The sequence below is a fragment of the Anabrus simplex genome, chromosome 2, assembly GCF_040414725.1.
Source record: "Anabrus simplex isolate iqAnaSimp1 chromosome 2, ASM4041472v1, whole genome shotgun sequence".
Lineage (NCBI taxonomy): Eukaryota > Metazoa > Arthropoda > Insecta > Orthoptera > Tettigoniidae > Anabrus > Anabrus simplex.
The window spans coordinates 133828977-133852185 of NC_090266.1; the positions used below are offsets into that span (position 1 = coordinate 133828977).

The following is a 23209-nucleotide window of genomic DNA, read 5'->3' on the forward strand; positions in this document are numbered from 1 at the left end:
ACAATACCCTATTTGCAATAGTTCCACGCCTCTTATCGTTACATCGTTAAAACAGAGTCTAACCATAATTGCATTAGTCCCCCTCTACTTCTCATTCCCTTCATGACCGAGCCCATTATTCTCTTAGATAGTGTCTTCCTCTGTTCACCTCACCGAAGCCGATTTATGCTTACAGCTTCATCCATCGAGTTTATTCCTAACTTAGCTTATGTACTCAATTCGAGTACCCTCCTACCATTGTTCTCGCCTGTTTGTACCAGCAGCTATTCTTACTACTACCACGTCCTTTGCTTCCGACTTGTGCATTAAATATCCGCATTCAAGCTAACATTCACTCCCGAACAGACCGACCGACGTAAAGATTGCTTCGTTCGGGAACTTGCATATTTCTAACAGAATACTGCCAATCGCTACTGCGAGCTTCCTGCATTACCTTTGCTGAACCTTGATTCAATTTCACTTAATGAACCACCTTCGTGGAAGAATACACATCCTAATTATCTGAAATGATCAACATGTTCCAGTTTAGTATTCTCTGCCTGGCATTCAATCCTCTTATATTGCTTCCCTATTGCATAACTTAAGTCTTGGAAATGCTCGTCTTCATATCAGGCTACAAATTAGACCCGTCTGCGAAATTACTAACTGGTTTGACAGAAGGCAGTTCGGGTTTAGGATAGTTTATTTCAGCGTGGCTCAACTTGAAGGAATCCAACAAGGGTGAAGCTCAATAATGTAGTATTTGCCCTCATACCAGTAATGTAGTCCCTCGACACAGGTATTGTATGCAATATGAGGTGCGAAAGATTTGTCTTGATCCCCAACTTTCAATTTGAAGTAAGAAAAATAATGTTTCTTTACAAACGATTCTATTTGACGCACCTTGGAATTGCACACATAAACTCCACAGATGTAACAAAACCTTTGAGGACCTTGTTTACACTGTCTTCTGTGCACCCCTGAAACACTAGCCATGATGGTGTTAAAACACTAGAACTTCACTTATTAGTGATCAATTTGAAATTAAATTACATTAATTCTCGCGCACACGATAGGCCTACAATTGAATGAATGTGAACTTTAAAAAAATACGCACTAAACACGCACCGGTACTTCTTGGAACCCGTCTCAAGCAACACTGTTATCTTTGAAAGGAAACTGCTTTATCAGTCCATCATAAACATTGCATAATGGCTGGGGCTTTTAACACATCTAATTATTCCAGTGGTCTAAGATGAAAGACAAATGCTCAACTGTCTTATCTTCAATCGTACATACCTCGCGGTCTATTGCGTATCTGGTAGAGTTTGTTATGAATTTACCAGGAAACCCCCAACCACAAAATTAACATTTAGACAGCAATAAACCTATAATAAAATGCAAACAATAAGAAATCAAATTACATAATTGTATTCTAAAAAGGTTGCGCGAGAACATCTCTCAACATTACGTCTTACGAATTCATGCAGATACTAAAACACTGAATTGCGTCAAAACTAGACGTGATAGGAAAAGAATAGCATCATTTTTGGAATCAGGGCTGCGATTTCCATAAGAATTACATATTTTCTATTTTACCGCAAAAATCATGTTCGCTAGTGTTATTAGACCTGTATGTGTTCTTACATATATAGGCCTACATGTCCGACTCGTTGGCTGAATGGTCAGCGTACTGGCCTTCGGTACAGAGGGTCCCGGGTTCGATTCCCGGCCGGGTTGGGGATTTTAACCTTAATTGGTTAATTCCAATGGCACGGGGGCTGGGTGTATGTGTTGTCTTCATCATTTCATCCTCATCACGACGCGCAGGTCGCCTACAGGCATCAAATAGAAAGGCGTGCACCTGGCGAGCCAAACCCGTCCTGGGATATCCCGGCACTAAAAGCCATACGACATTTCACATTTCATTTAGGCCTACATATAACAGGTGACCCGCCAGCGCCATTGTTTTTGCTTATAAGAGTCCCGCATGCAGTAATGATGAATGGATTGTCTAATAACTGATTTTCACAGGGTTATTGCTGTCTGCAGGTTAGTTACACCAAAACATAAAGCGATAACAACCGGACGGCCACTCGTTCCATGTTCGTCTGCGCTACCCGTCAAATGTGCCCCCTTGCGTCAGTAAACCTCGTTTTCGAACGCTCAGTAGTAGGCTGGTATTTGGTACAGTTGCTGTCATAATATCGACAATGGCTGGTGTGTTCAACAACGACGAATATCAAGACATAATTTTAATCCATGGAGAATCTGGTCAGAATGCAGTCGAAGATTGCATACGGTATGTGTAAGAGCTTCCAAATAGTCACCCGCCTTCTATACACGTATTTCACCGAACAGAGTTGCAATTAAGAGCTTATGGGTCGGTCAAGGCACATAGCACAGAGAAGCAACTTATTGGTAAGGTGGAATGTCTGTCCGTGCAAAAATTGAGTCATTAAACTTTATTTTCTGCATTTTTGGCTTGTTTACAAATGCGCCCTGTTACAGAAGATGTGTAGTAAATCTACTGCTATTTCCTTCACATTCGAAATACAGCAAGTTGTAGCACTCCTTTGTAAACCAGCGATTAGGCATCCCATTCATCATTAGTGCTTGCGGGACACTTATCAGTAGAAAGAACGGGACTGGAGGGCCACCTGGTATATATATATGATATGACTAGAGAACTGGATTCAAAGATAAGGCTTTTGGGGATGATTTTACACTGCGTAGAGTAATAAATAAGTTACAGTATTGTGAGCGACTGCAAAAAAAGTCAGCCATGTGGTGAGATGGACAGCAGACTACAGTATGATGGTAAACGGGGTGAAAAGTGTGATTGTAAGTTTCACCAAGCGGAAGAGTCCTCTCAGTTTCAATTTTTGTGTTGATAAGGTGAAAGTACCTCATGGGTATCACTATAAGTACCTAGTTGTTAATACAAGGAGCGATCTTCACTGGGGTAATATCATTAACGCTGTTGTAAAGAAAGATTTCAGATCTCTTCATTCGGTTATGAGGGGTCTAAGGAAGTTGGCCAGAAGAGTGACACCTCAGTAATTGTAAACCACCTGGCCGAGGTGCAGTCATCTTGGCGGTTTGACAATTATATGGCTGTATGGGTTAAAGCATTAGTTTAATACAGGTGCGGCTCGTCAAGTGAAGGGCCTCTTCACCTTCCTCGTCAGTATAAGGACTGTATTACTAATGCTGTACCCCAGCAAGTTCATCCCCGTTCTTTGCGTACATGACAACAATGCTTCTCAAGTCACTGCAAGAGCGATGTCTGGCTTCTTGGGTAGAAAGATCGAGAGGAATTTGTTCTTTTGTCCTCTTTCTCCCTGAATCTACGCCTGGACTCACCTCGATTGGAAATGGGAAGGGACAATCTGGTCTCCATGGGTGTCTCTCCCTTATGATGACTTTAACCAGTTGGTTGCTATGGCAACCGTGACATCATATTCCCTCAAGCATGTCGTACTTGAGAAGTCGTACAACTGAAATGGAGAGACAGTTTCACAAACAACCCATCGTGTCCTCCTCGGAAGGCCTGTACACAGCTTGTAGGTGAAGGCCACCCCTTCCTTCCACATCTCTTCTTTCATATTTTCGGTTCACCTTTGAATTGTTTGTATTGTGTGGTACGGTGATCTTGAGAGACTACACTACAGTGAGTTATAACGTGCTGCACGTAATTCGTAAATGGTATGTGATGGGATATTATGAACTCAGTTAACGATGTAATGAGCTGGGGCGGATCCAGGGAGCAGTTTGTGTGTGGGGGAAGGGGGACTTCGACCGTCAGGGCTAGTGGGTATGAAACTTTAGGAGGATGAGGGGTTTGGGGCAATCCCAAAATATAATTAACCTTATACTTTGAAGGTGTTTCGAAAGTGCTTCTAGACACCAGAAAGTAAATCAATTAATTAGCCAGTCAATACACTTTATTTGCATATAGAGTTATAGCCCTAATGGCAAATTTCAAGTAAAATAATAATGAAAATAATTGAAACGCCTCAGCCACTAGGTGCCAGCATATTGAGGTGACGCCATCTATGCTCCCTGGGTGGGAATTTAGACGTTCCGTTTCACTCCGCCAGATCGCAATAGTAAACCAAAACTCTATTGGGCGACGTATGGCTGCGTTTTTAATTAATTATGTCGGCTAGGCGCCAAATGTGCTACAAGATCTTTAGCATGCCGACATCGTACGATATGGAGTGCCAAGATTTATTATTTCCTTGTAGCCCTAAGAAATCCGATGCGGGCTAAACTGGACAGGCCAAATTACCCAAAATGCGACGATCAACTGCACGCAGTCGTGAGTTGGCCGAATCACTCTAGCTACGGTGGGTGGACATTGCCTGTATCCAGTAGACAAAGTTGAAAACATCGTAAGCTTGTGACATTGATGGAAGATACAAGCTCTTTTATTATGGCACAACATCCTGACGAAATGGCGTTGCAATTGACGCCTCAGAGAGATTGTAAGACAAAATCACCTACGTAGACCGAACATCCGATATTTGAATGGCATCAGAATTTTCACCGGCTCAGCAATATTACACATCGTCTCTTATGTACCACATGTAGGATGCCCAGTAAAGGAAGAAGACGGCTTATGGACAGCTGGAATCATATATCCACTCTATTGACACCAGGAAACATCCGTTAATCGGTGGAGAACTCAACAGCCATGTTGGCTACTCAAGGGATGGTTTCGAATGAGTGCGTAGTGGATTCGGGTTTAGAGTGCATCACGAAACTGGTGAACGCGGCTTGGAATACGACTTAGCAAAAGTAAATACGTTCTTGAAGAAACGTCTGTCCAACAGTAACACATATAGCAGTGGTCGTGACAAGTCAGAAATCGATTACTGGATGGTGAAGAGGAAGGATCTGCGGCTATTAAAGTGATAAAATCAGACAACATTTTTCCTCAACATGAGACTATTGGTTCTTGAATTTCAGCTTCACCTTCGCCCACCTGTCTGACTTGTCGCCTCCACAAAATGCATCAAGTGATGGAAGCTTTATGACAAAGCAACAATGCTAATGGACACCAATTTGTCCCCTCCTGAATACTGCCCACCGTGTGAAGGATACATATGGTGTGATCGCCGCATGAATTTGATCGAGGACGAATGAAATTATAGGACTGACGAAACCAGGGAAGCGTTTTGTGTACATACAGGTCTGCTGGTGGAATGACGCGGTTCAGCGAGCAGTGAAATCCAGGAAAATCACTAACCGAACTGACACCGATCTGTTTCACAATAGGGAATTCAAATCTGTCACCAAATGAACAGTAGCAACCGCCAAGGACAATTACCTTCGTGACCTCTATGAACAATTAGATCAACCCAGAGAAGCCAATGCTATCTATACGATCACCAGATCTCCTCGTCGTGCCACTGAATAGATTTGTTCATGTCATCCACATCAAGGACGAACATGGATAGCTCCTTTGAAACCCAGCCGATATACATCGATATTGGCGTGAACACTTTAATGTCCCGTTACATCAAACTGTCACCACAGACAATCCAGTGCAGACTGCAGTTCCAACCCGTCGAGGTTGCAGTTGCCATCTGCGCAACGAAAATCAGCAAAGCAACTGGACATGATGGCATCCCTGTTGAAGTTTGGAAGAAGAATGGGCAATGTGGAAACCCAATTACTTGAAAAATTCTTCAACAAGTGTATTGAAGACAACGACATACCATCCATCTGGAAGATCAGTATTACCGTGCCAAACTGGAAAACTAAAGACGATGGTTCTATTTGCGCCAGCTACCACCCAGTTCGTTTCCTCTGCCACACCATAAAAATCTTGAGCGGGTGATTGACGCACGCCTGGAAGTAGTATTACAGTCTCATCAAACAAATGTGGCTTCGCTAAATGTTGCAGAACAGATGCTATCCATGTTGTCCGGTTGCTGGCATAGAAGCACAGAGAGAAGAGAAGAACAGCCCATATGATCTTTCTACATTTAGTAAACACATTTGAACTCATCTGGTATTCTCTCCGTACCCATGGTGTCCAAGAGAAATATGTCCACTGTGCAGCTGGCGTCACACCATTTGACATTCGAGTGGGATTTCATCAAGGATCTGTCCTGTAGCCACTCCTGTCCATCCTGTGTATGGACACAGTAACCGCGGACCTGCAAACACCCCATCCGTGGGCCCTTCTCTATGCAGACGACGTTACGCAGGCTATCGACTTACAAAACAGCCTTAATGAATTGGTTACCCAGTGGAAAACAAGGCTGGAAACATTTGCATTGCGGCTAAACCTCGCAAAAAACAAAACAATCAGACAACCAGGACAATATTGGTCGACGACATACCACTACCGAAGACATCTGCGTTCCATTAACTAGGCTCCCGAGAGACAGATGACAGTGACACACTTGTAGATGCTCGAGTACGAGTTAACGCCGCTTAGTTGAAGTGGCGCCAGGTCATTGCAACGTCCTTTGTGACTGCAAGATCCCGCTGTGTCTCAAATCGAAGATCTATCGCACAGTAGTTCACCCAGTGACACTGTATGGGGTGGCAAGTTTACCGGTTACAAGGAGACACGAGCAGATGCGCATGCTTAGATGGACGCTGGGAGTCATGCGACTAGACCACACTAAGAACTAAGAGGTTTTAGAGTTTCCCCGATTCCCGACAAAATGAGAGAAGCAAAATTGAGGTGGTATGGTCACGTGGCCAGAGCTGACACAGAATCTATCGCGAAGTGAGCACCTTCACTCAGTCCATATAGGCAACGGCCTCGAGGCCGTCCTGAAAGGCGGTGGTTGGATTGTCTGAGGAAGGACATAAGAGCTTCAGGCGTTCATCCTGCGGACGCTGAAGATCGGACAAAATGGAGGTCAAAATGCAAGAAGGCAGACCCCACATAATATGGGAAAAATACCAGAAAGAAGATTAAGAGCAGAAATAGACTACCTCTGCCAGTGTTGAACCCACGATCTTAGAATCCAGTGTAGACACTCTACCACTAATCTAGTGAAGTACCGGGTTGGGTGAGGAAGCCTCGACTAACATCGAGAAAGAGGGAGGCTTGTCGCGTACATCCGAGGGGATGGAAAACCACTAGAATGACAGGCACATGGGGAAATCGGAAATCCCGGTGAAAGCCTGTTAGACTTCCGCTTTATTCAGTACAAATGGTACACGCAGTCACTACCTTTGAACCCAGGACCAGCGTTGAGGGCCATGTCTAACTGTTTTAAACACGAAGGGGCCACGAGGGTGAGGGAAAATAAATAGTGAAAGTTGAAGGATTCACACCTCATAAAAAATAACGCTTTACTTAGGCGATATATAGTACGTCTATCTTGATCGTATTCATTACTATTAAGCGGAGTTGCTATTGTTAGTGAATCTTAAAATTTAAATCTATAAAACAATAATAATAATGAATTCGAAAGTTAATTAGAATTTCCTCCCAATATGAAAATCAACGAAAATGTTCGGAATTTTTTCAAAATTTTAAAAGAGTTTATGACAGCACCCTTCAAAATCTTGCATTTGCAGAAAACAAACACATCTAATTTTAATCTGTATTCTATACTAAATCTTGAGACGTACTAACCGTTAAGCGTCACGAGCATAAGGCAATAAGAAATAAATAATAATAATAATAATAATAATAATAATAATAATAATAATAATAATAATGGAAACAAATAAATAAAGCAAGTGAGCTTGCAGTTTTTCGTGGCTCTAAATCTTATGGTCATAAGTCACGTGACCAACAATTTTATGTGGAATCCCAACCGGAGAAACGCGGTTGTCCGTTTCGAATATGTTACATACTCCTGCTTTCGGGAAAAGGTGGGTTCGAAATCCACCGTCTGCCCCTTTAAAATTGGTTTACCGTGGTTTGCCATTTTCACACCATGTAGCTTAATGCCACGGTCACTACCTTCCCAGTACTGACCCTCTCCTGTCCCATCGTCGAAGAAAAACTGCTGTTGTTAGTGCGACAGACCTGTGATTTAATAGTAGATAACATAAAGTAATTATGAGATATTCTTCCTCCTTTTAAAACGAAGTGTGGTGACAACCCCAAGTATGTAAATGGAACAACAACAGTATATCTTAATAAGTTCCCAATAAATAAATTACTTGGGTAATACTAGCTTGGTTTCGTTAATGACTGTATGCTGATCGGGTTATGTTAAATTATACCTTTTTTCTAGAGAAGGTATCATAATCATTAACTTGATATAGGTGTCACTGTTTACTTATTCACACGCACGTAAAGTTATCACATTCAAATTAGTAATGATGCTCACGTAAACCAGATGAAAATTGTAACGGTTCTAATCGCATTACAAATATTTATCTGTCTTATTATTATTTTATCTCTATTATTATTATTACTATTATTATTATTATTATTATTATTATTATTATTATTATTATTATTTTATTCAATTATCATCTGATTTCGCTATTTATTGATTAATTATCGCTTGTTCCATTTTATTGCATGTATTATGTACTGTGTGTGTGTGTGTGTGTGTGTGTGTGTGTGTGTGTGTGTGTGTGTGTGTGTGTGTGTGTGTGTGTGTGTGTGTGTGTGTGTGTGTGTGTGTGTGTGTGTGTGTTAGCATTAAGATTATGTATACAGAGATTTGCTGCTTTATATAGGATATGTATTTATTTGTGAAACAATTTTTAAGACATTGCAACATATGGTGCAATACTGTTACAGTAACTGTCGAGTCATCGCTCTGTCATTGTATGCATTTAGAAGTATGGGATAATTTAGAGAGTTCCTAGTTTGCCTCAGGCTATTTCAACGTAATCTGTAATACTTTGAAGCTGGGTTGGAGTGACGCCTTGGATTGTTTAAACTGTGACGTTTGTGTAATACCATGTGGCAACAAGTGTCTATATAAGGAGCAGTATCCTATAGCGGTTAGTCAGACGGATGGTGAACCGTGAGATAGTCAGTTGGATGGACAGCCTCTAACGATGAAGCGTTGTAGTCAGTTGGAAGGAGTCTTGGTCGATGGATAGTCATATGGAGAGTGAGGCCACAGTTGGTCAGTCAGTCAACTGGAGGTAAAGCAGTGACATGGATACGTAGTCGTCCGTGACCAAATGGATTACATGTTCGGGGTGTGCTTCGTGTATCTGTTCGGTCGAGTTCTTGTGTGAACTCGGTGATAGCTGAATATTGAGTCGTCGTAATGCAGACTAACAGTTATCAGTGAATTACTTGTAAAGTTAATTGTGAAGTGTGGTTATATTTTCAAATCATGCTATATCTCGTTTTTTGAAACTAAAAGGATACTTCACCAAATTAGGTTTGAGATACCTATACCTGATACCAAATCACAGGAATACGTCATAATAACACTCAAAGTGTTGAAGGTACTGTTAAGTGAAACTTTGAGGATAAATTTCTTGTACAACTTTTAAATGTCCGGCCAAGAAGATTTCAAATGTAATGCCTAGAGCTTCTTTCAGTTGTAATTTCATAGTTTTATATTATCATTTAAATTATCACAGCAAATCTTACCATTTATATTTAAAATTTAAAGAATATATTTTGTTTAGTACCAAATACCATTAATTGTTTAATTTCAATGGTAGATCAGATAACCTTAGACTTTAATTGGGAAACCAAACGACAATGTCCTTTTCCCGGAACCTATATGTTATGCTCTCAAAGTAAGCTTATTACCCTACACCCTAGAGATATTGAACATTCTCATTCTGTTATCGTTACATTTATTTGTAGCTAGCGCCCATCAACAATTGTATGTGTAAGTAATCAAGTAAGTACTAAGTGAGATTACATAGTCCGACGATTGAATATTTTATTTCATGAATATTTTAATTCTTTTTCATTTTAAATTAGTGAGCAAGCACAAAATGAAAACTTACAACCTGTTTTGTAGTCAGTGACGGGGTCAGGGATGGAATGAATGAGCCCCTATCTTGCGGCGAGGATAGGAATTGTGCCGGCTGCCGAAACCTGTCGCATTCCTCTGGGGCAATGATTAATGAATGACAGATGAATTGAAATGAAATTCGAGAGTGTTGCTGGAATGAAATATGGCAGGGAAAACCGGAGTACCCGGAGAGAAACCTGTCCCGTCTCCGCTTTGTCCAGCACAAATCTCACATTGAGTGACCGGGATTTGAATCACGTAACCCAGCGGTGATAGGCCAGTGCGCTGCCGCCTGAGCCAAGGAGACTCTACGTAAACCAGATATTCTTTTTAATTCGAATGATTGATATCCTTTAACTTTCACAGCTCACTGAATTTGTGAGCATGCTTGTAATCCTCAAGTATCAATTACATTCTTGTAGACCTGCCTCTAATACTCAAGTTGCTCTTCAATAGTGCTGCCAATCTCTGTCATCAACCAGTAGTAGATCATGCTGTTTATCTCCTTTTTCAGACGTTGGAAGCACCATTGCTGTATGCTGGGCTGTTCAATAAATAATGGTCCATTATCGTTCCAATGCTAGCATACCAGACTTATCACACCACCATTCTTTCAGTTGCAGAATGGGTTGCGTTGCTACTGCACCCTTGAAAATTGGTTATTGGTTTGTGTGGAAAGAATATGTTATTACTTGGGTGGAACCATGCATAAAATTGTCGTCCAGGAAGGTGAGTTCAACTCTGCACTATCTGATAGCCAGCAGGAAACAGGTTTTTCCCGTGCCGTGTGTGCGAGTCTGGTTTTTTTTTGTGCCTTGTTGAAGACATCAGAAGGGTGGCACGTGGACAGGAACCCGACCAGATTAAAAGCGATCAATACTTTGAGATTTTGACGTCATGATATTTAACCAATTAAATCGCAAGGTTAGCCCGATCGCAAAATCTCAGCCAATTAAATTTAATTAACAAACACACCTACGTCTTGAAGAAATAAATACCCATGTACTTGGGGAAATCTTTCTCTTTGCTCATTTGCATTCGGCTCATTCTGTTCTGCTAATTTGCTCAGTTGCTCAGTTGTCTACGGGAATAATTGTATGAGCACATGTGTTATTGGAAACGACGTATCCGACGTGGAATATTACCAGCATTCATTGAGGAAAGACGATAAATTTTCTGCTTCTGAGGAAATTTTGTGACGCCGAAATATCGGAAACGCCGCAGTTCAGATTTCTTTAACTTTATAAATCTGAAGAAATTTCTAAAGTAGGTAAAACTGTGCCATCTTGAAGAATCGAGTGTGTGTCAGGAATTATTTCTAAGACAAATCTTTTAGTTTCAGCTTTCACCAGAAGACGCAAGATTCCTAGCAGTCCTGAAATACTTTGGAAGAATGGAACTTCAGCATTACGACGGAGTTTGTATTTGTCCTAAGTCCTCGCCTGCTGCAGCCATGTATCATTAAAATGTGAGGCATAATTCAGCCCGGGAGAGAATAACATCGGAGATGGATTTTGGTTAAATATTCACTGATCATCAACCGAGTCCAGAAGCCAAGTCTACTACAGCTAAGATTTTAAATTATACTTTTCTCTGTTTTCTGTTGTAATAATTATGTAGACGTAGTCCTTGCTTGAATATTTGAAATCATTTCTAATAGTCTTTGTAGTTAGGAATTTCACTCTTCTTTCACTGGTGTTGGTAGATTTGATGTGTGTGGGAGTGTAATTGGGACCTATAATTTGTTCTATTTGAGTGAGTGCTTCGTGACATGTTCTCACTGTCCCATGATAAGTCTAGGGAAGTGTTAAAAATATTTGACCCACGCGATAATAATTATTAATTTATAAATTAATGATGGAATGATTTTGGAATTATTTGGGACAGAATATCGACGTGTTCTGTGAATTTAGGATTTTTCCTTGATGTTTTGTGGTTTACCATAGATTCGAGATAGAATAGAGTCATCTATGATTTCATTAAACCATAGCCTGCGATGACGCGACCGCGCGCGTATAATAATAATAATAATAATAATAATAATAATAATAATAATAATAATAATAATAATAATAATAATAAGTGACATTATTACGGTCTAATAGAATGTTTAAAGGTCATGAGTGTAATTATTACTGTGCTTATAAGTGATTAATGTGTGCTATATTGAGGTAGATGTTGGCCTGGAATATTGGTCGTGGTTTGAATGTCCACAAATTTTGCATTTACTGTTATTGGTATTTTTGAGACTTGTAAATGGATCTTAAGATAGGATTTTATTTGTGTGTCCATTACATGAGTCAGTTAAGGAAGAGAGTGTGTTTTTGAACATAATTTCTTCTTATGCAGCACATGTTGATCAATAATTTGTGATAATAAGAGATTAAAAATAACGCAGTCGTGACTCATAGACCGTATGCGCGAATGTTTATTTATCTGTGACTGTAGGCAGTTCTATGGAATTTTTAGTGACGATTTCTACTGTGGAACATCGTTGTGGAATTTATTTCATTGGAAAAGTGATAATCCTGTCACAATCACACGTCAGACGATCGTAATGGTAGCCCTTGTCTGATATGGTCATCGAGAGAAGCTCTCATATTTCAAATAAAATTTAAAAATAAAAATAAAGAGATAGGATTCGATAAATTTGTTTAATAATATTACCGTGGACCAAAGCTTGAATGTGAGATGGATGAATGACTGATTTTACTTGTAATTGTGATTTCCATGGTTATATTTCGTCATGTTATGTGTACGCTGAGCGCGTAAAGTTTCGATTTTTTTTTTGTTGTTTTGTGGCGAGCATATTTGGCTCAATTATGAATCTTTAAGTGATTTTATGACGGAATAAGATAGATTAGGATCTTTGCTTCGAGGGAAAATACTTAAGCAAGGATCGCGTCAATGAACTAAGCTCACAAAATGTAATATGTTTAACGCTACAATGCGAGAAATTTAAGTCTTTATTGTGAGTTGTGCACAACACTAGGACAATTGACATAAAAATAAGAGTTAAATGAGTTGGATATTGGAGTTCAAAATATTTTTATGATATAATTTGAAGCTTAAATAATTAATTGAAATAATATTTAATTAACAGAAATGAGTTATTGGATTTTTCGTGTGAGGTAGAATGTTGACTCACAGTAAAATGAATCGCAGAGATTTGTTAATTTAAATGATAACTTAAAAGAAAGATATAATTCAGAATTTTGATAGTTTGAGATAGGATTTTCTCAAATAATAATTTATTTAATTTCTTAGGACGATTTACTAAGACTTAATTTCGTATTTTTACAGAATGAGATATAATGGAGAACTGTGGGGAATTTCCAGCAGGGAAGAGATAAATAATTTATTTAAAGATTTTGGAAAATATTTATTGAATCTGGAAAGTGCTAATATTTTATTTAATAAATGTTACAACCCATTTCTTTTTTGTGTTTTCATTTGTCGTCAGTCCTTAGATTGTCCCTGCCCTCTATAATTTAGCGTCGCCTGTAAGCGAACGTTCCGCCTCTGGGAACTTTTGCTTACCGGCTGAGCTGCCCGGCAAAACGGGGGCAGGTAGTACAAATTTGGCGCCCGTAACGTGCTTGGCCCGAATTTCATCGACGACGCCAGTCTAAGGACTCGATCTTGTAGTCCAAAATTTGGACATAAGCAAGATGCGGCGACAATAGGATTTTTGGGTTATTTGATAACATTTATTAGCCCAGATCTCTGTGGCAGAGCGCACTTTAGTTAAAGTTAGGAAGGGCCATGTTGAATACTTGAAACAAAATCTTGGAGATTAGGAAAATTTCATATTTTTTTATGCGACTGCATTTGCGCAACATTTCGGATTTTAATAGTTAAATATTATTGAAATGATATACAAATCTTCCCCTAAGGAGGTGAGCTTAATTCATTAGTAGACGTGGAACTGGACTCTGGTTTATACTCTGATATTATTCTCCCCGAGGTCTGAACTGCCGTTTCTTTGAAAAGTTTATTGTTATTATGGATGAATGGCGTGCATTTTTGGAGAATGCGTTAGGAAGTTTGAAAGATAGCTTGAAACAGGAACTTAGTGAAAATCAAGCTAAACTTGAGCTTAGACTGACCGAGAACAGTGATAAATTAAAACAGGAACTTAGTGAAAATCAGGAGCAATTGAAACAGGATCTTAGTGAAAATCAGGAGCGATTGAAACAGGACCTTAGTGAAAATCAGGCTAAATTTGAGCTTAGATTGACCGAGAACAGTGATAAATTAAAACAGGAATTGAAACAGGATCTTAGTGAGAATAATGAAAAACTGAAATTAGAACTGAACGAGGGTCAGGATAAATTTAAATCCGATCTTAAAAGTGCTTTGGAAGAAATACAGAATAGGACGGACGAAAACATTAATAAACTGCACATGGATGTGAAATTATTTAATGGGAAAATAGCATCCATTCAAAGTGAACTTGTAGCAGTTAAACAGAACTTCTCAGACTTTAAAGGTGAAATACAGGCGGGTATTACAAGTTCGTTAGCTGACATGTCGAACGAAGTTAGTGAGAGACTCGCTAAAGTCCAGACAGACGTACTACAGGGGCTTGATAAATACAAAAATGAGGTGGAGAAAAACTTTCAGAATATTGAGGAGAAAATTGTGGACAATGCGGTGGACCTTACAGCGACTAAGGCAGCATGGAGTAAAAAGTTTACCGGCCTTTGCGAAACTTTGAAACAAGTGGAAAAGGGAATCATAGCAGAAATAAAAGTTTCCCAAGTAACCACGTCAGAAAGGCTAGAATATTTCTATGAGACTATTGAAGAGACACAGACAGGTCTTAAAGAAATAAGAACGGAAATGGACAAGGAAATTAGCGAAGTAAAAGCTGCGTCCGAAGCATCGAAGCGTGAACTTCAGGACGGAATTAAGGAACTTGTTGAAGAGCTTAAGATAATCAAACTTCAGGGCGAGAGTCATAATATTGTCACTTCAACATTACTGGAAAGGCAAGGTCAATTGGAGAAGCGGATGTCTGGTGAAGTCCCGTCTTCAACTCCAAAAGTAGATAATAGGATGGACACGGCTAATCCCATAAATAACACCAATCCTTACATAAATCAGGACAGTAGTGGGATAAATTCAGCAAATGTTTCAGGTCAGACTCAAATTGTTAATATTATTAAACTTCATGAGGAACAGCCAAAGAAGTTCAATAATGTTAAAGGCGTTACTCCTAAAAGCTTCATTCGTGAACTTCAGGAATACTTTAGAGATAATAAAATACCTCCTGAACGCCAACTAAGGGTGACTGAACGCTATTTGGAGAATTCAGTATTAACATGGTATGAAGCGTTCAAGTATTCATTTGAAGATTTTGAAGGGTTTAAGAAGGCATTTCTGGAGAGATATTGGAACAGTGACTTACAGCATAATTTAAAAACAGAACTCTACGCTAAGAGGTACGCTTCTTCTACGCCCACACGCTACGCTGATTATTTCTCAGCTCAATTACGTAAACTAAAGGAGCTTGATATGCCACCCCCAGAAGTTGAAGTAGTCCGTGTAATAATAAGGCAACTTCCAGCGGACATTCAACGTATAATGATTGCTTCGAACGCGCAGACCGCAATTCAGGCTGAAGCCGTGCTTCGACAAATCGATTTAACTTCGAGAGAACAACCACGACGTAATCTAGGTCAAGAGCAACAGGTGTGGCAAGCTACAGTCGTCCGAGCCGACAGTGGAGCTTCGTTCAACCAAGGGAGACCTAGCGGTCGAACTACAAAGGAAATGTCACCGAGAGACCGTTCTCCAAGGTCAGGACACAAAAGTGACGAGGAGAGAGATTATTACCGAAGGAACGTACGACGCAGACCCTATGAAAATATTCGAGGAAGGTGGAGAAGAAATAGTGAAACTAACTATACGGGAGGAAGAAAAAGAAACTGGAGACAAGAAGAGAGAGAGAAATACATCCAGGAATTACGCAAGGAAAATCAGGAAAAATCCAAGTGGCGTCACGCGATTCAGGACCAGGACGTGAACCCAGATATAGTAGGAGCAGAAAGCTTAGAATACCAAAGAGCTAAGCAAGAAGAGAATCGTCAACGCTATGAAAAGGAAGATTATAGCCAAGGGGCTATTAAAAAAAAACATCCATCCAACTAGAAAATGATAGTACGAATCCTAACTCTTGTAATTCAGAGGTCCCGAAGGAATGGATTGTAGTTCAGATCGATTCATGGGTTACTAAATCTGATGATCTGTTACAAGAAAATCTTGAGACTAGTAGAAATAATGCAAGGACATTACCAATAATATTAGCTAGAGTTTGTGGCGTGAGAGTTAAATGCTTAGTTGACACCGGCTCCACTATTAGTGTAATATCAACATCATTTATGAATGACTTGAGAGAAAGGCATGAAATACCCATCATTCCAGTCTCACGTGTTAAAATTAAAGGAATTATCCCTGACAAGATTGTAACTTGCAAGCGGCAGACATTTCTCGATGTGGAAATCGGAAACACCAAGTTCCCTAATATATTTTTGGCTATGACAAATATCAAATTTAATATCATTCTTGGAATGGATTTTCTTACATCATACCACGCAAACATTAGTTTGGACTCCAACCAAATAGTATTTCGTCTGGAGGAATTTTCAGAAACTGCAGTCATGAATCCTGTTGATGTAACCGACCAAGAGGTGTTCCACATAAATTGCGCCTTAACATCGAGGGAGAAAGAAGACCATGAGGCCTTAGAAGAAATTCATCAGGTTCTGGATGACATCATTGAAGAGGGCGAAAATAGAACACATCCCTTGGATCTTATAAATCAGAAGGTGAATTCTGTCCGCCATCCATCGAGCAATCCAGCTGAAAGAGTAATGCAGGAACTGTCAAAATTCTGCCGTATTTTCTGCGGAAATACACATTGGTTATGGGTAGATGTGTTACCAATTATGATGGAATGCTTAAATAACACTGTGCACGAGGCAACATCTCAGATTCCAGTTGTTCTCCATTTTGACAGACGACCTTACCGACCTTGGGATAGTATCATTCAATGCCCAGGAAATGTAAAACCTACCCTGGAGGAGAATATTGAGAAGGCAGCAAAATCTCTAAAGGAACAAGCTGAGAGAAGGCAAAGACGTGTCAGAAACAAGAAGTTTCGTCGTCCATTAAAATTACATGAGCTTGTGTTACTCAAGAAACCAGCTTCCTCAGAAACCACAAGTAAATTTTATGCCAAGTTTGCACCGTTATTTATTGGGCCGTACAAAATCATTAAAGTCTATGGGAACAATGCCTATCGCATACAAAGTCTTGATCAATCATATGAAGGAGTTCATAATGGTTCAAATTTGAAGAGTTATAACTGCCCTAAACAATCTGCTATAAATCAAATAAACGTCATCTTTGAAGAAGAAACGTCATGGAACGAAGATGAGGATCCAATCTACCTTCATGCTTCAACGCAGGTCGATATGACGGAAGAAGTATGCAAAGAGTGTCAGGAGTTACAAGATTCCGCAATGAGTAAATTACGCTTGCTTTGTGCTGCGCTGGAACTGGACAATAGTAGGCTACGTGCTGGAACGTCATCTGGAATAACTATGGAATAGTGTGACACATAACTGTACTTCAAAATTTTCAAGGGACATGTTAATTATATTTCCAGATAATAATGATTTAATCTGCCCATCAAATCATTTTTTCAGCCACGGGAGAATATGCACCCTTGAAAATTGGTTATTGGTTTGTGTGGAAAGAATATGTTATTACTTGGGTGGAACCATGCATAAAATTGTCGTCCAGGAAGGTGAGTTCAACTCTGCACTATCTGATAGCCAGCAGGAAACAGGTTTTTCCCGTGCCGTGTGTGCGAGTCTGGTTTTTTTTTGTGCCTTGTTGAAGACATCAGAAGGGTGGCACGTGGACAGGAACCCGACCAGATTAAAAGCGATCAATACTTTGAGATTTTGACGTCATGATATTTAACCAATTAAATCGCAAGGTTAGCCCGATCGCAAAATCTCAGCCAATTAAATTTAATTAACAAACACACCTACGTCTTGAAGAAATAAATACCCATGTACTTGGGGAAATCTTTCTCTTTGCTCATTTGCATTCGGCTCATTCTGTTCTGCTAATTTGCTCAGTTGCTCAGTTGTCTACGGGAATAATTGTATGAGCACATGTGTTATTGGAAACGACGTATCCGACGTGGAATATTACCAGCATTCATTGAGGAAAGACGATAAATTTTCTGCTTCTGAGGAAATTTTGTGACGCCGAAATATCGGAAACGCCGCAGTTCAGATTTCTTTAACTTTATAAATCTGAAGAAATTTCTAAAGTAGGTAAAACTGTGCCATCTTGAAGAATCGAGTGTGTGTCAGGAATTATTTCTAAGACAAATCTTTTAGTTTCAGCTTTCACCAGAAGACGCAAGATTCCTAGCAGTCCTGAAATACTTTGGAAGAATGGAACTTCAGCATTACGACGGAGTTTGTATTTGTCCTAAGTCCTCGCCTGCTGCAGCCATGTATCATTAAAATGTGAGGCATAATTCAGCCCGGGAGAGAATAACATCGGAGATGGATTTTGGTTAAATATTCACTGATCATCAACCGAGTCCAGAAGCCAAGTCTACTACAGCTAAGATTTTAAATTATACTTTTCTCTGTTTTCTGTTGTAATAATTATGTAGACGTAGTCCTTGCTTGAATATTTGAAATCATTTCTAATAGTCTTTGTAGTTAGGAATTTCACTCTTCTTTCACTGGTGTTGGTAGATTTGATGTGTGTGGGAGTGTAATTGGGACCTATAATTTGTTCTATTTGAGTGAGTGCTTCGTGACATGTTCTCACTGTCCCATGATAAGTCTAGGGAAGTGTTAAAAATATTTGACCCACGCGATAATAATTATTAATTTATAAATTAATGATGGAATGATTTTGGAATTATTTGGGACAGAATATCGACGTGTTCTGTGAATTTAGGATTTTTCCTTGATGTTTTGTGGTTTACCATAGATTCGAGATAGAATAGAGTCATCTATGATTTCATTAAACCATAGCCTGCGATGACGCGACCGCGCGCGTATAATAATAATAATAATAATAATAATAATAATAATAATAATAATAATAATAATAATAAGTGACATTATTACGGTCTAATAGAATGTTTAAAGGTCATGAGTGTAATTATTACTGTGCTTATAAGTGATTAATGTGTGCTATATTGAGGTAGATGTTGGCCTGGAATATTGGTCGTGGTTTGAATGTCCACAAATTTTGCATTTACTGTTATTGGTATTTTTGAGACTTGTAAATGGATCTTAAGATAGGATTTTATTTGTGTGTCCATTACATGAGTCAGTTAAGGAAGAGAGTGTGTTTTTGAACATAATTTCTTCTTATGCAGCACATGTTGATCAATAATTTGTGATAATAAGAGATTAAAAATAACGCAGTCGTGACTCATAGACCGTATGCGCGAATGTTTATTTATCTGTGACTGTAGGCAGTTCTATGGAATTTTTAGTGACGATTTCTACTGTGGAACATCGTTGTGGAATTTATTTCATTGGAAAAGTGATAATCCTGTCACAATCACACGTCAGACGATCGTAATGGTAGCCCTTGTCTGATATGGTCATCGAGAGAAGCTCTCATATTTCAAATAAAATTTAAAAATAAAAATAAAGAGATAGGATTCGATAAATTTGTTTAATAATATTACCGTGGACCAAAGCTTGAATGTGAGATGGATGAATGACTGATTTTACTTGTAATTGTGATTTCCATGGTTATATTTCGTCATGTTATGTGTACGCTGAGCGCGTAAAGTTTCGATTTTTTTTTTGTTGTTTTGTGGCGAGCATATTTGGCTCAATTATGAATCGTTAAGTGATTTTATGACGGAATAAGATAGATTAGGATCTTTGCTTCGAGGGAAAATACTTAAGCAAGGATCGCGTCAATGAACTAAGCTCACAAAATGTAATATGTTTAACGCTACAATGCGAGAAATTTAAGTCTTTATTGTGAGTTGTGCACAACACTAGGACAATTGACATAAAAATAAGAGTTAAATGAGTTGGATATTGGAGTTCAAAATATTTTTATGATATAATTTGAAGCTTAAATAATTAATTGAAATAATATTTAATTAACAGAAATGAGTTATTGGATTTTTCGTGTGAGGTAGAATGTTGACTCACAGTAAAATGAATCGCAGAGATTTGTTAATTTAAATGATAACTTAAAAGAAAGATATAATTCAGAATTTTGATAGTTTGAGATAGGATTTTCTCAAATAATAATTTATTTAATTTCTTAGGACGATTTACTAAGACTTAATTTCGTATTTTTACAGAATGAGATATAATGGAGAACTGTGGGGAATTTCCAGCAGGGAAGAGATAAATAATTTATTTAAAGATTTTGGAAAATATTTATTGAATCTGGAAAGTGCTAATATTTTATTTAATAAATGTTACAACCCATTTCTTTTTTGTGTTTTCATTTGTCGTCAGTCCTTAGATTGTCCCTGCCCTCTATAATTTAGCGTCGCCTGTAAGCGAACGTTCCGCCTCTGGGAACTTTTGCTTACCGGCTGAGCTGCCCGGCAAAACGGGGGCACTACCAACTCACCATAATATTGATATGTGCAGATGTCCTGGGCATTCTCGGCACATGTATGTTTGAGCGTTTTGTATGCAGTCGTTTTGTTTAAAAACACATATTTGGAGTCAGTTGTAAGACGAAAATTAACTGCTGTGTTCGATAAAGTTCGGACACGATCATTATAGAAACCGTGTACTTACAGAGTTTCATATGGATCATGCAATGATAATTGTTCTACTAACGCTCTCAGTGTTTTTCGTGAATCAACACCTCTGGTGTAATCTGCAATGTATTTACGCAAACAAGTAAGTTTTCTGCACCTGGTAGAACTCCAAAGCAAAGCCTGTACTCTATAGTATTCCCTCAGAGTCGGACTATCAATTTTTATTATGCACTGCAGCCAATTGCTGAAGCAACACCTAAACGGTGTGCCTGCACTAAAACATCATGAGGCTTCGATTGTTTTCTACCACCCATAGAAAGATGCACGGGATCTTTTTGCATTTGTAGGAAATGGCGCCTTTCGGCTTCCACTTGCATTGGCCTCCTAGAACTTCCAGAACGGAAGGTCATGTCGTGAAATGTCAAAAAGTACTCAGATGGACTTCTTCGTCTCCAAGCCTCTTGAGTTATCTCCGGATAAAACTTTTCATTGCCGAAAAGATGAATTGAAGTTATGGGAGAATAGAGGACTTCATGAAGAATAACGAAATTTTATGCTGAAAACGATAAAATATATTTCATTTTCTCCTAAGAAATAAAATATTAACAATTATGAGCAGTCAGTGACGTACACAAAATTTCGTCAAGGGTCTTTGGCGGTCGGTATCAAGAGTCGGTGCTTCGTCTGCTGCAGTTACTTAGCAGTTAGCTTAAGCAACAATTGCATATTTATTGTTTAATATCTGTAAACCAGATACATGTTCTTTGAACATTTACAAGAATTGGGTTTTCAGCACTCAAAGATTCGTAGGCGTATATTAAGAATGCTGAGGATTATTCTTCTTTCTTCGTTATGCCCGTTTACAGTGCGCGTTGGAACTTGTTAGCTTGATAATGGTTTTCCTTTCTTCTTCTCCTCCCAAAATCTCTTCATGAACTCGCTATGCTGTTTCTTGAGTTCTTCCGTCCATTCTTTCCCTGTGGTTCTTTTAGCTTTTTCCGTGAACGTGTGCTTTGCAACCAGATTCCCAAAAGCCTTGCGATCCCTGAAGACATCTTCTGTGATGTTCATTTCTTTTAAGTCCTATTATTATTATTATTATTATTATTATTATTATTATTATTATTATTATTATTATTATTATTATTATTATTATTATTATTATTATTATTATTATTATTATTGCTGCTGCTCCTGCTACTAGGATTACTAGTCTGTTATTTTTTCTAGTCTCAGGTGATACTTTGATGTGAAAAACTAATAAAGAGATAAAATTAAGAATATTCAATTTATGCTGTTTTGTGTTTTTTTACAATTTGCTTTACGTCGCACTGACACAGATAGGTCTTATGGCGACAATGGGACAGGAAGGGGCTAGGAGTGGGAAGGAAGCGGCCGTGGCCTTAATTAAGGTACAGCCCCAGCATTTGCCTAGTGTGAAAATGGGAAACCATGGAAAACTATCTTCAAGGCTGCCGACAGTGGGGATCGAACCCACTATCTCCCGAAGACTGGATACTGGCCGCAATTAAGCGACTGCAGCTATCGAGCTTGGTGTTTTATGTTTCAGCCCCGCTCCTTGGCTGAAATGTCAGTGTCGCGACCATTGGTTCAGAGGACCCCGAGTTCAAGTCCTAGCTGGGTATTTCAACTACATATGGTTAATTCCTCTGTCTTGGGGACTGAGTGTTAATATTCTACACCACTGCACTACATACAACACACCATACTACCAAACACCACAGGAGCACGCCGTAGTGGATACATACCTCGCATACAGAAGGGTACGCCACTGTAGACTAATACCGTCACTGTAAGCTAGACGCTCCGATGATGAAAATGTTATTAGTTGCTTTTCTCACCAACCACGTTTATGGTTCTCGGAGACACCGAGATGACGAAATTTTGTTGGCGGTGCTGCTGCCGGGGCCGGCCTGGGCCCTGGCGGCACCTCAGTTGGAAAGGCCTGGTCTAGTAATTCTAATTTAGTGTTTCTCCCTGAGAATTAATATTGTTCGGTCCCTTCCCTACAAACATAATTTTGATGGTGTTTTGAGCTGAGAACATGATGGTTTGAGCCATCGACATTATAATGAATACTGTGGTGGGTTATTAGTGTCGTTAAAAATAAAATCCCTACTCAGACAGGTAGAGTGTTTTACCATCCACTAAATTTATTACACTTCTATTTGAAAGTTCACTCGTTTTTGATATTTTACTCACAATCGTAAGATGAAATCGAACAGACACTCGAGCGGTCGGAACTCCTGCTCCACAACAGGCCTCACGCAGTGTTCACTTCCCAGCTCGTCGCACGCCGCGCCAGTTCCATTCTCGCTGACGCACAGGATTCGCGGCCGTTTCGTAACTCACTCGCGACTGAACCGAGCGATTTAGATCACGTAGCTATCAGCTTGCATTCGGGAGATAGTGAGTCGAACCCCACTGTCGGTAGCCCTGAATATGGTTTTGCGTGGTTTCCCATTTTCACACAACGCAAATCCTT

At 39.2% G+C, this 23209-nt stretch overlaps 1 protein-coding gene across 2 annotated transcripts in view; it reads right to left on the reverse strand.

Moving 5' to 3' along the window:
• Positions 1–23209, reverse strand: part of LOC136863936 (follicle-stimulating hormone receptor) — a 296597-nt gene that overhangs the window by 224532 nt on the left and 48856 nt on the right. The window lies entirely within an intron of this gene.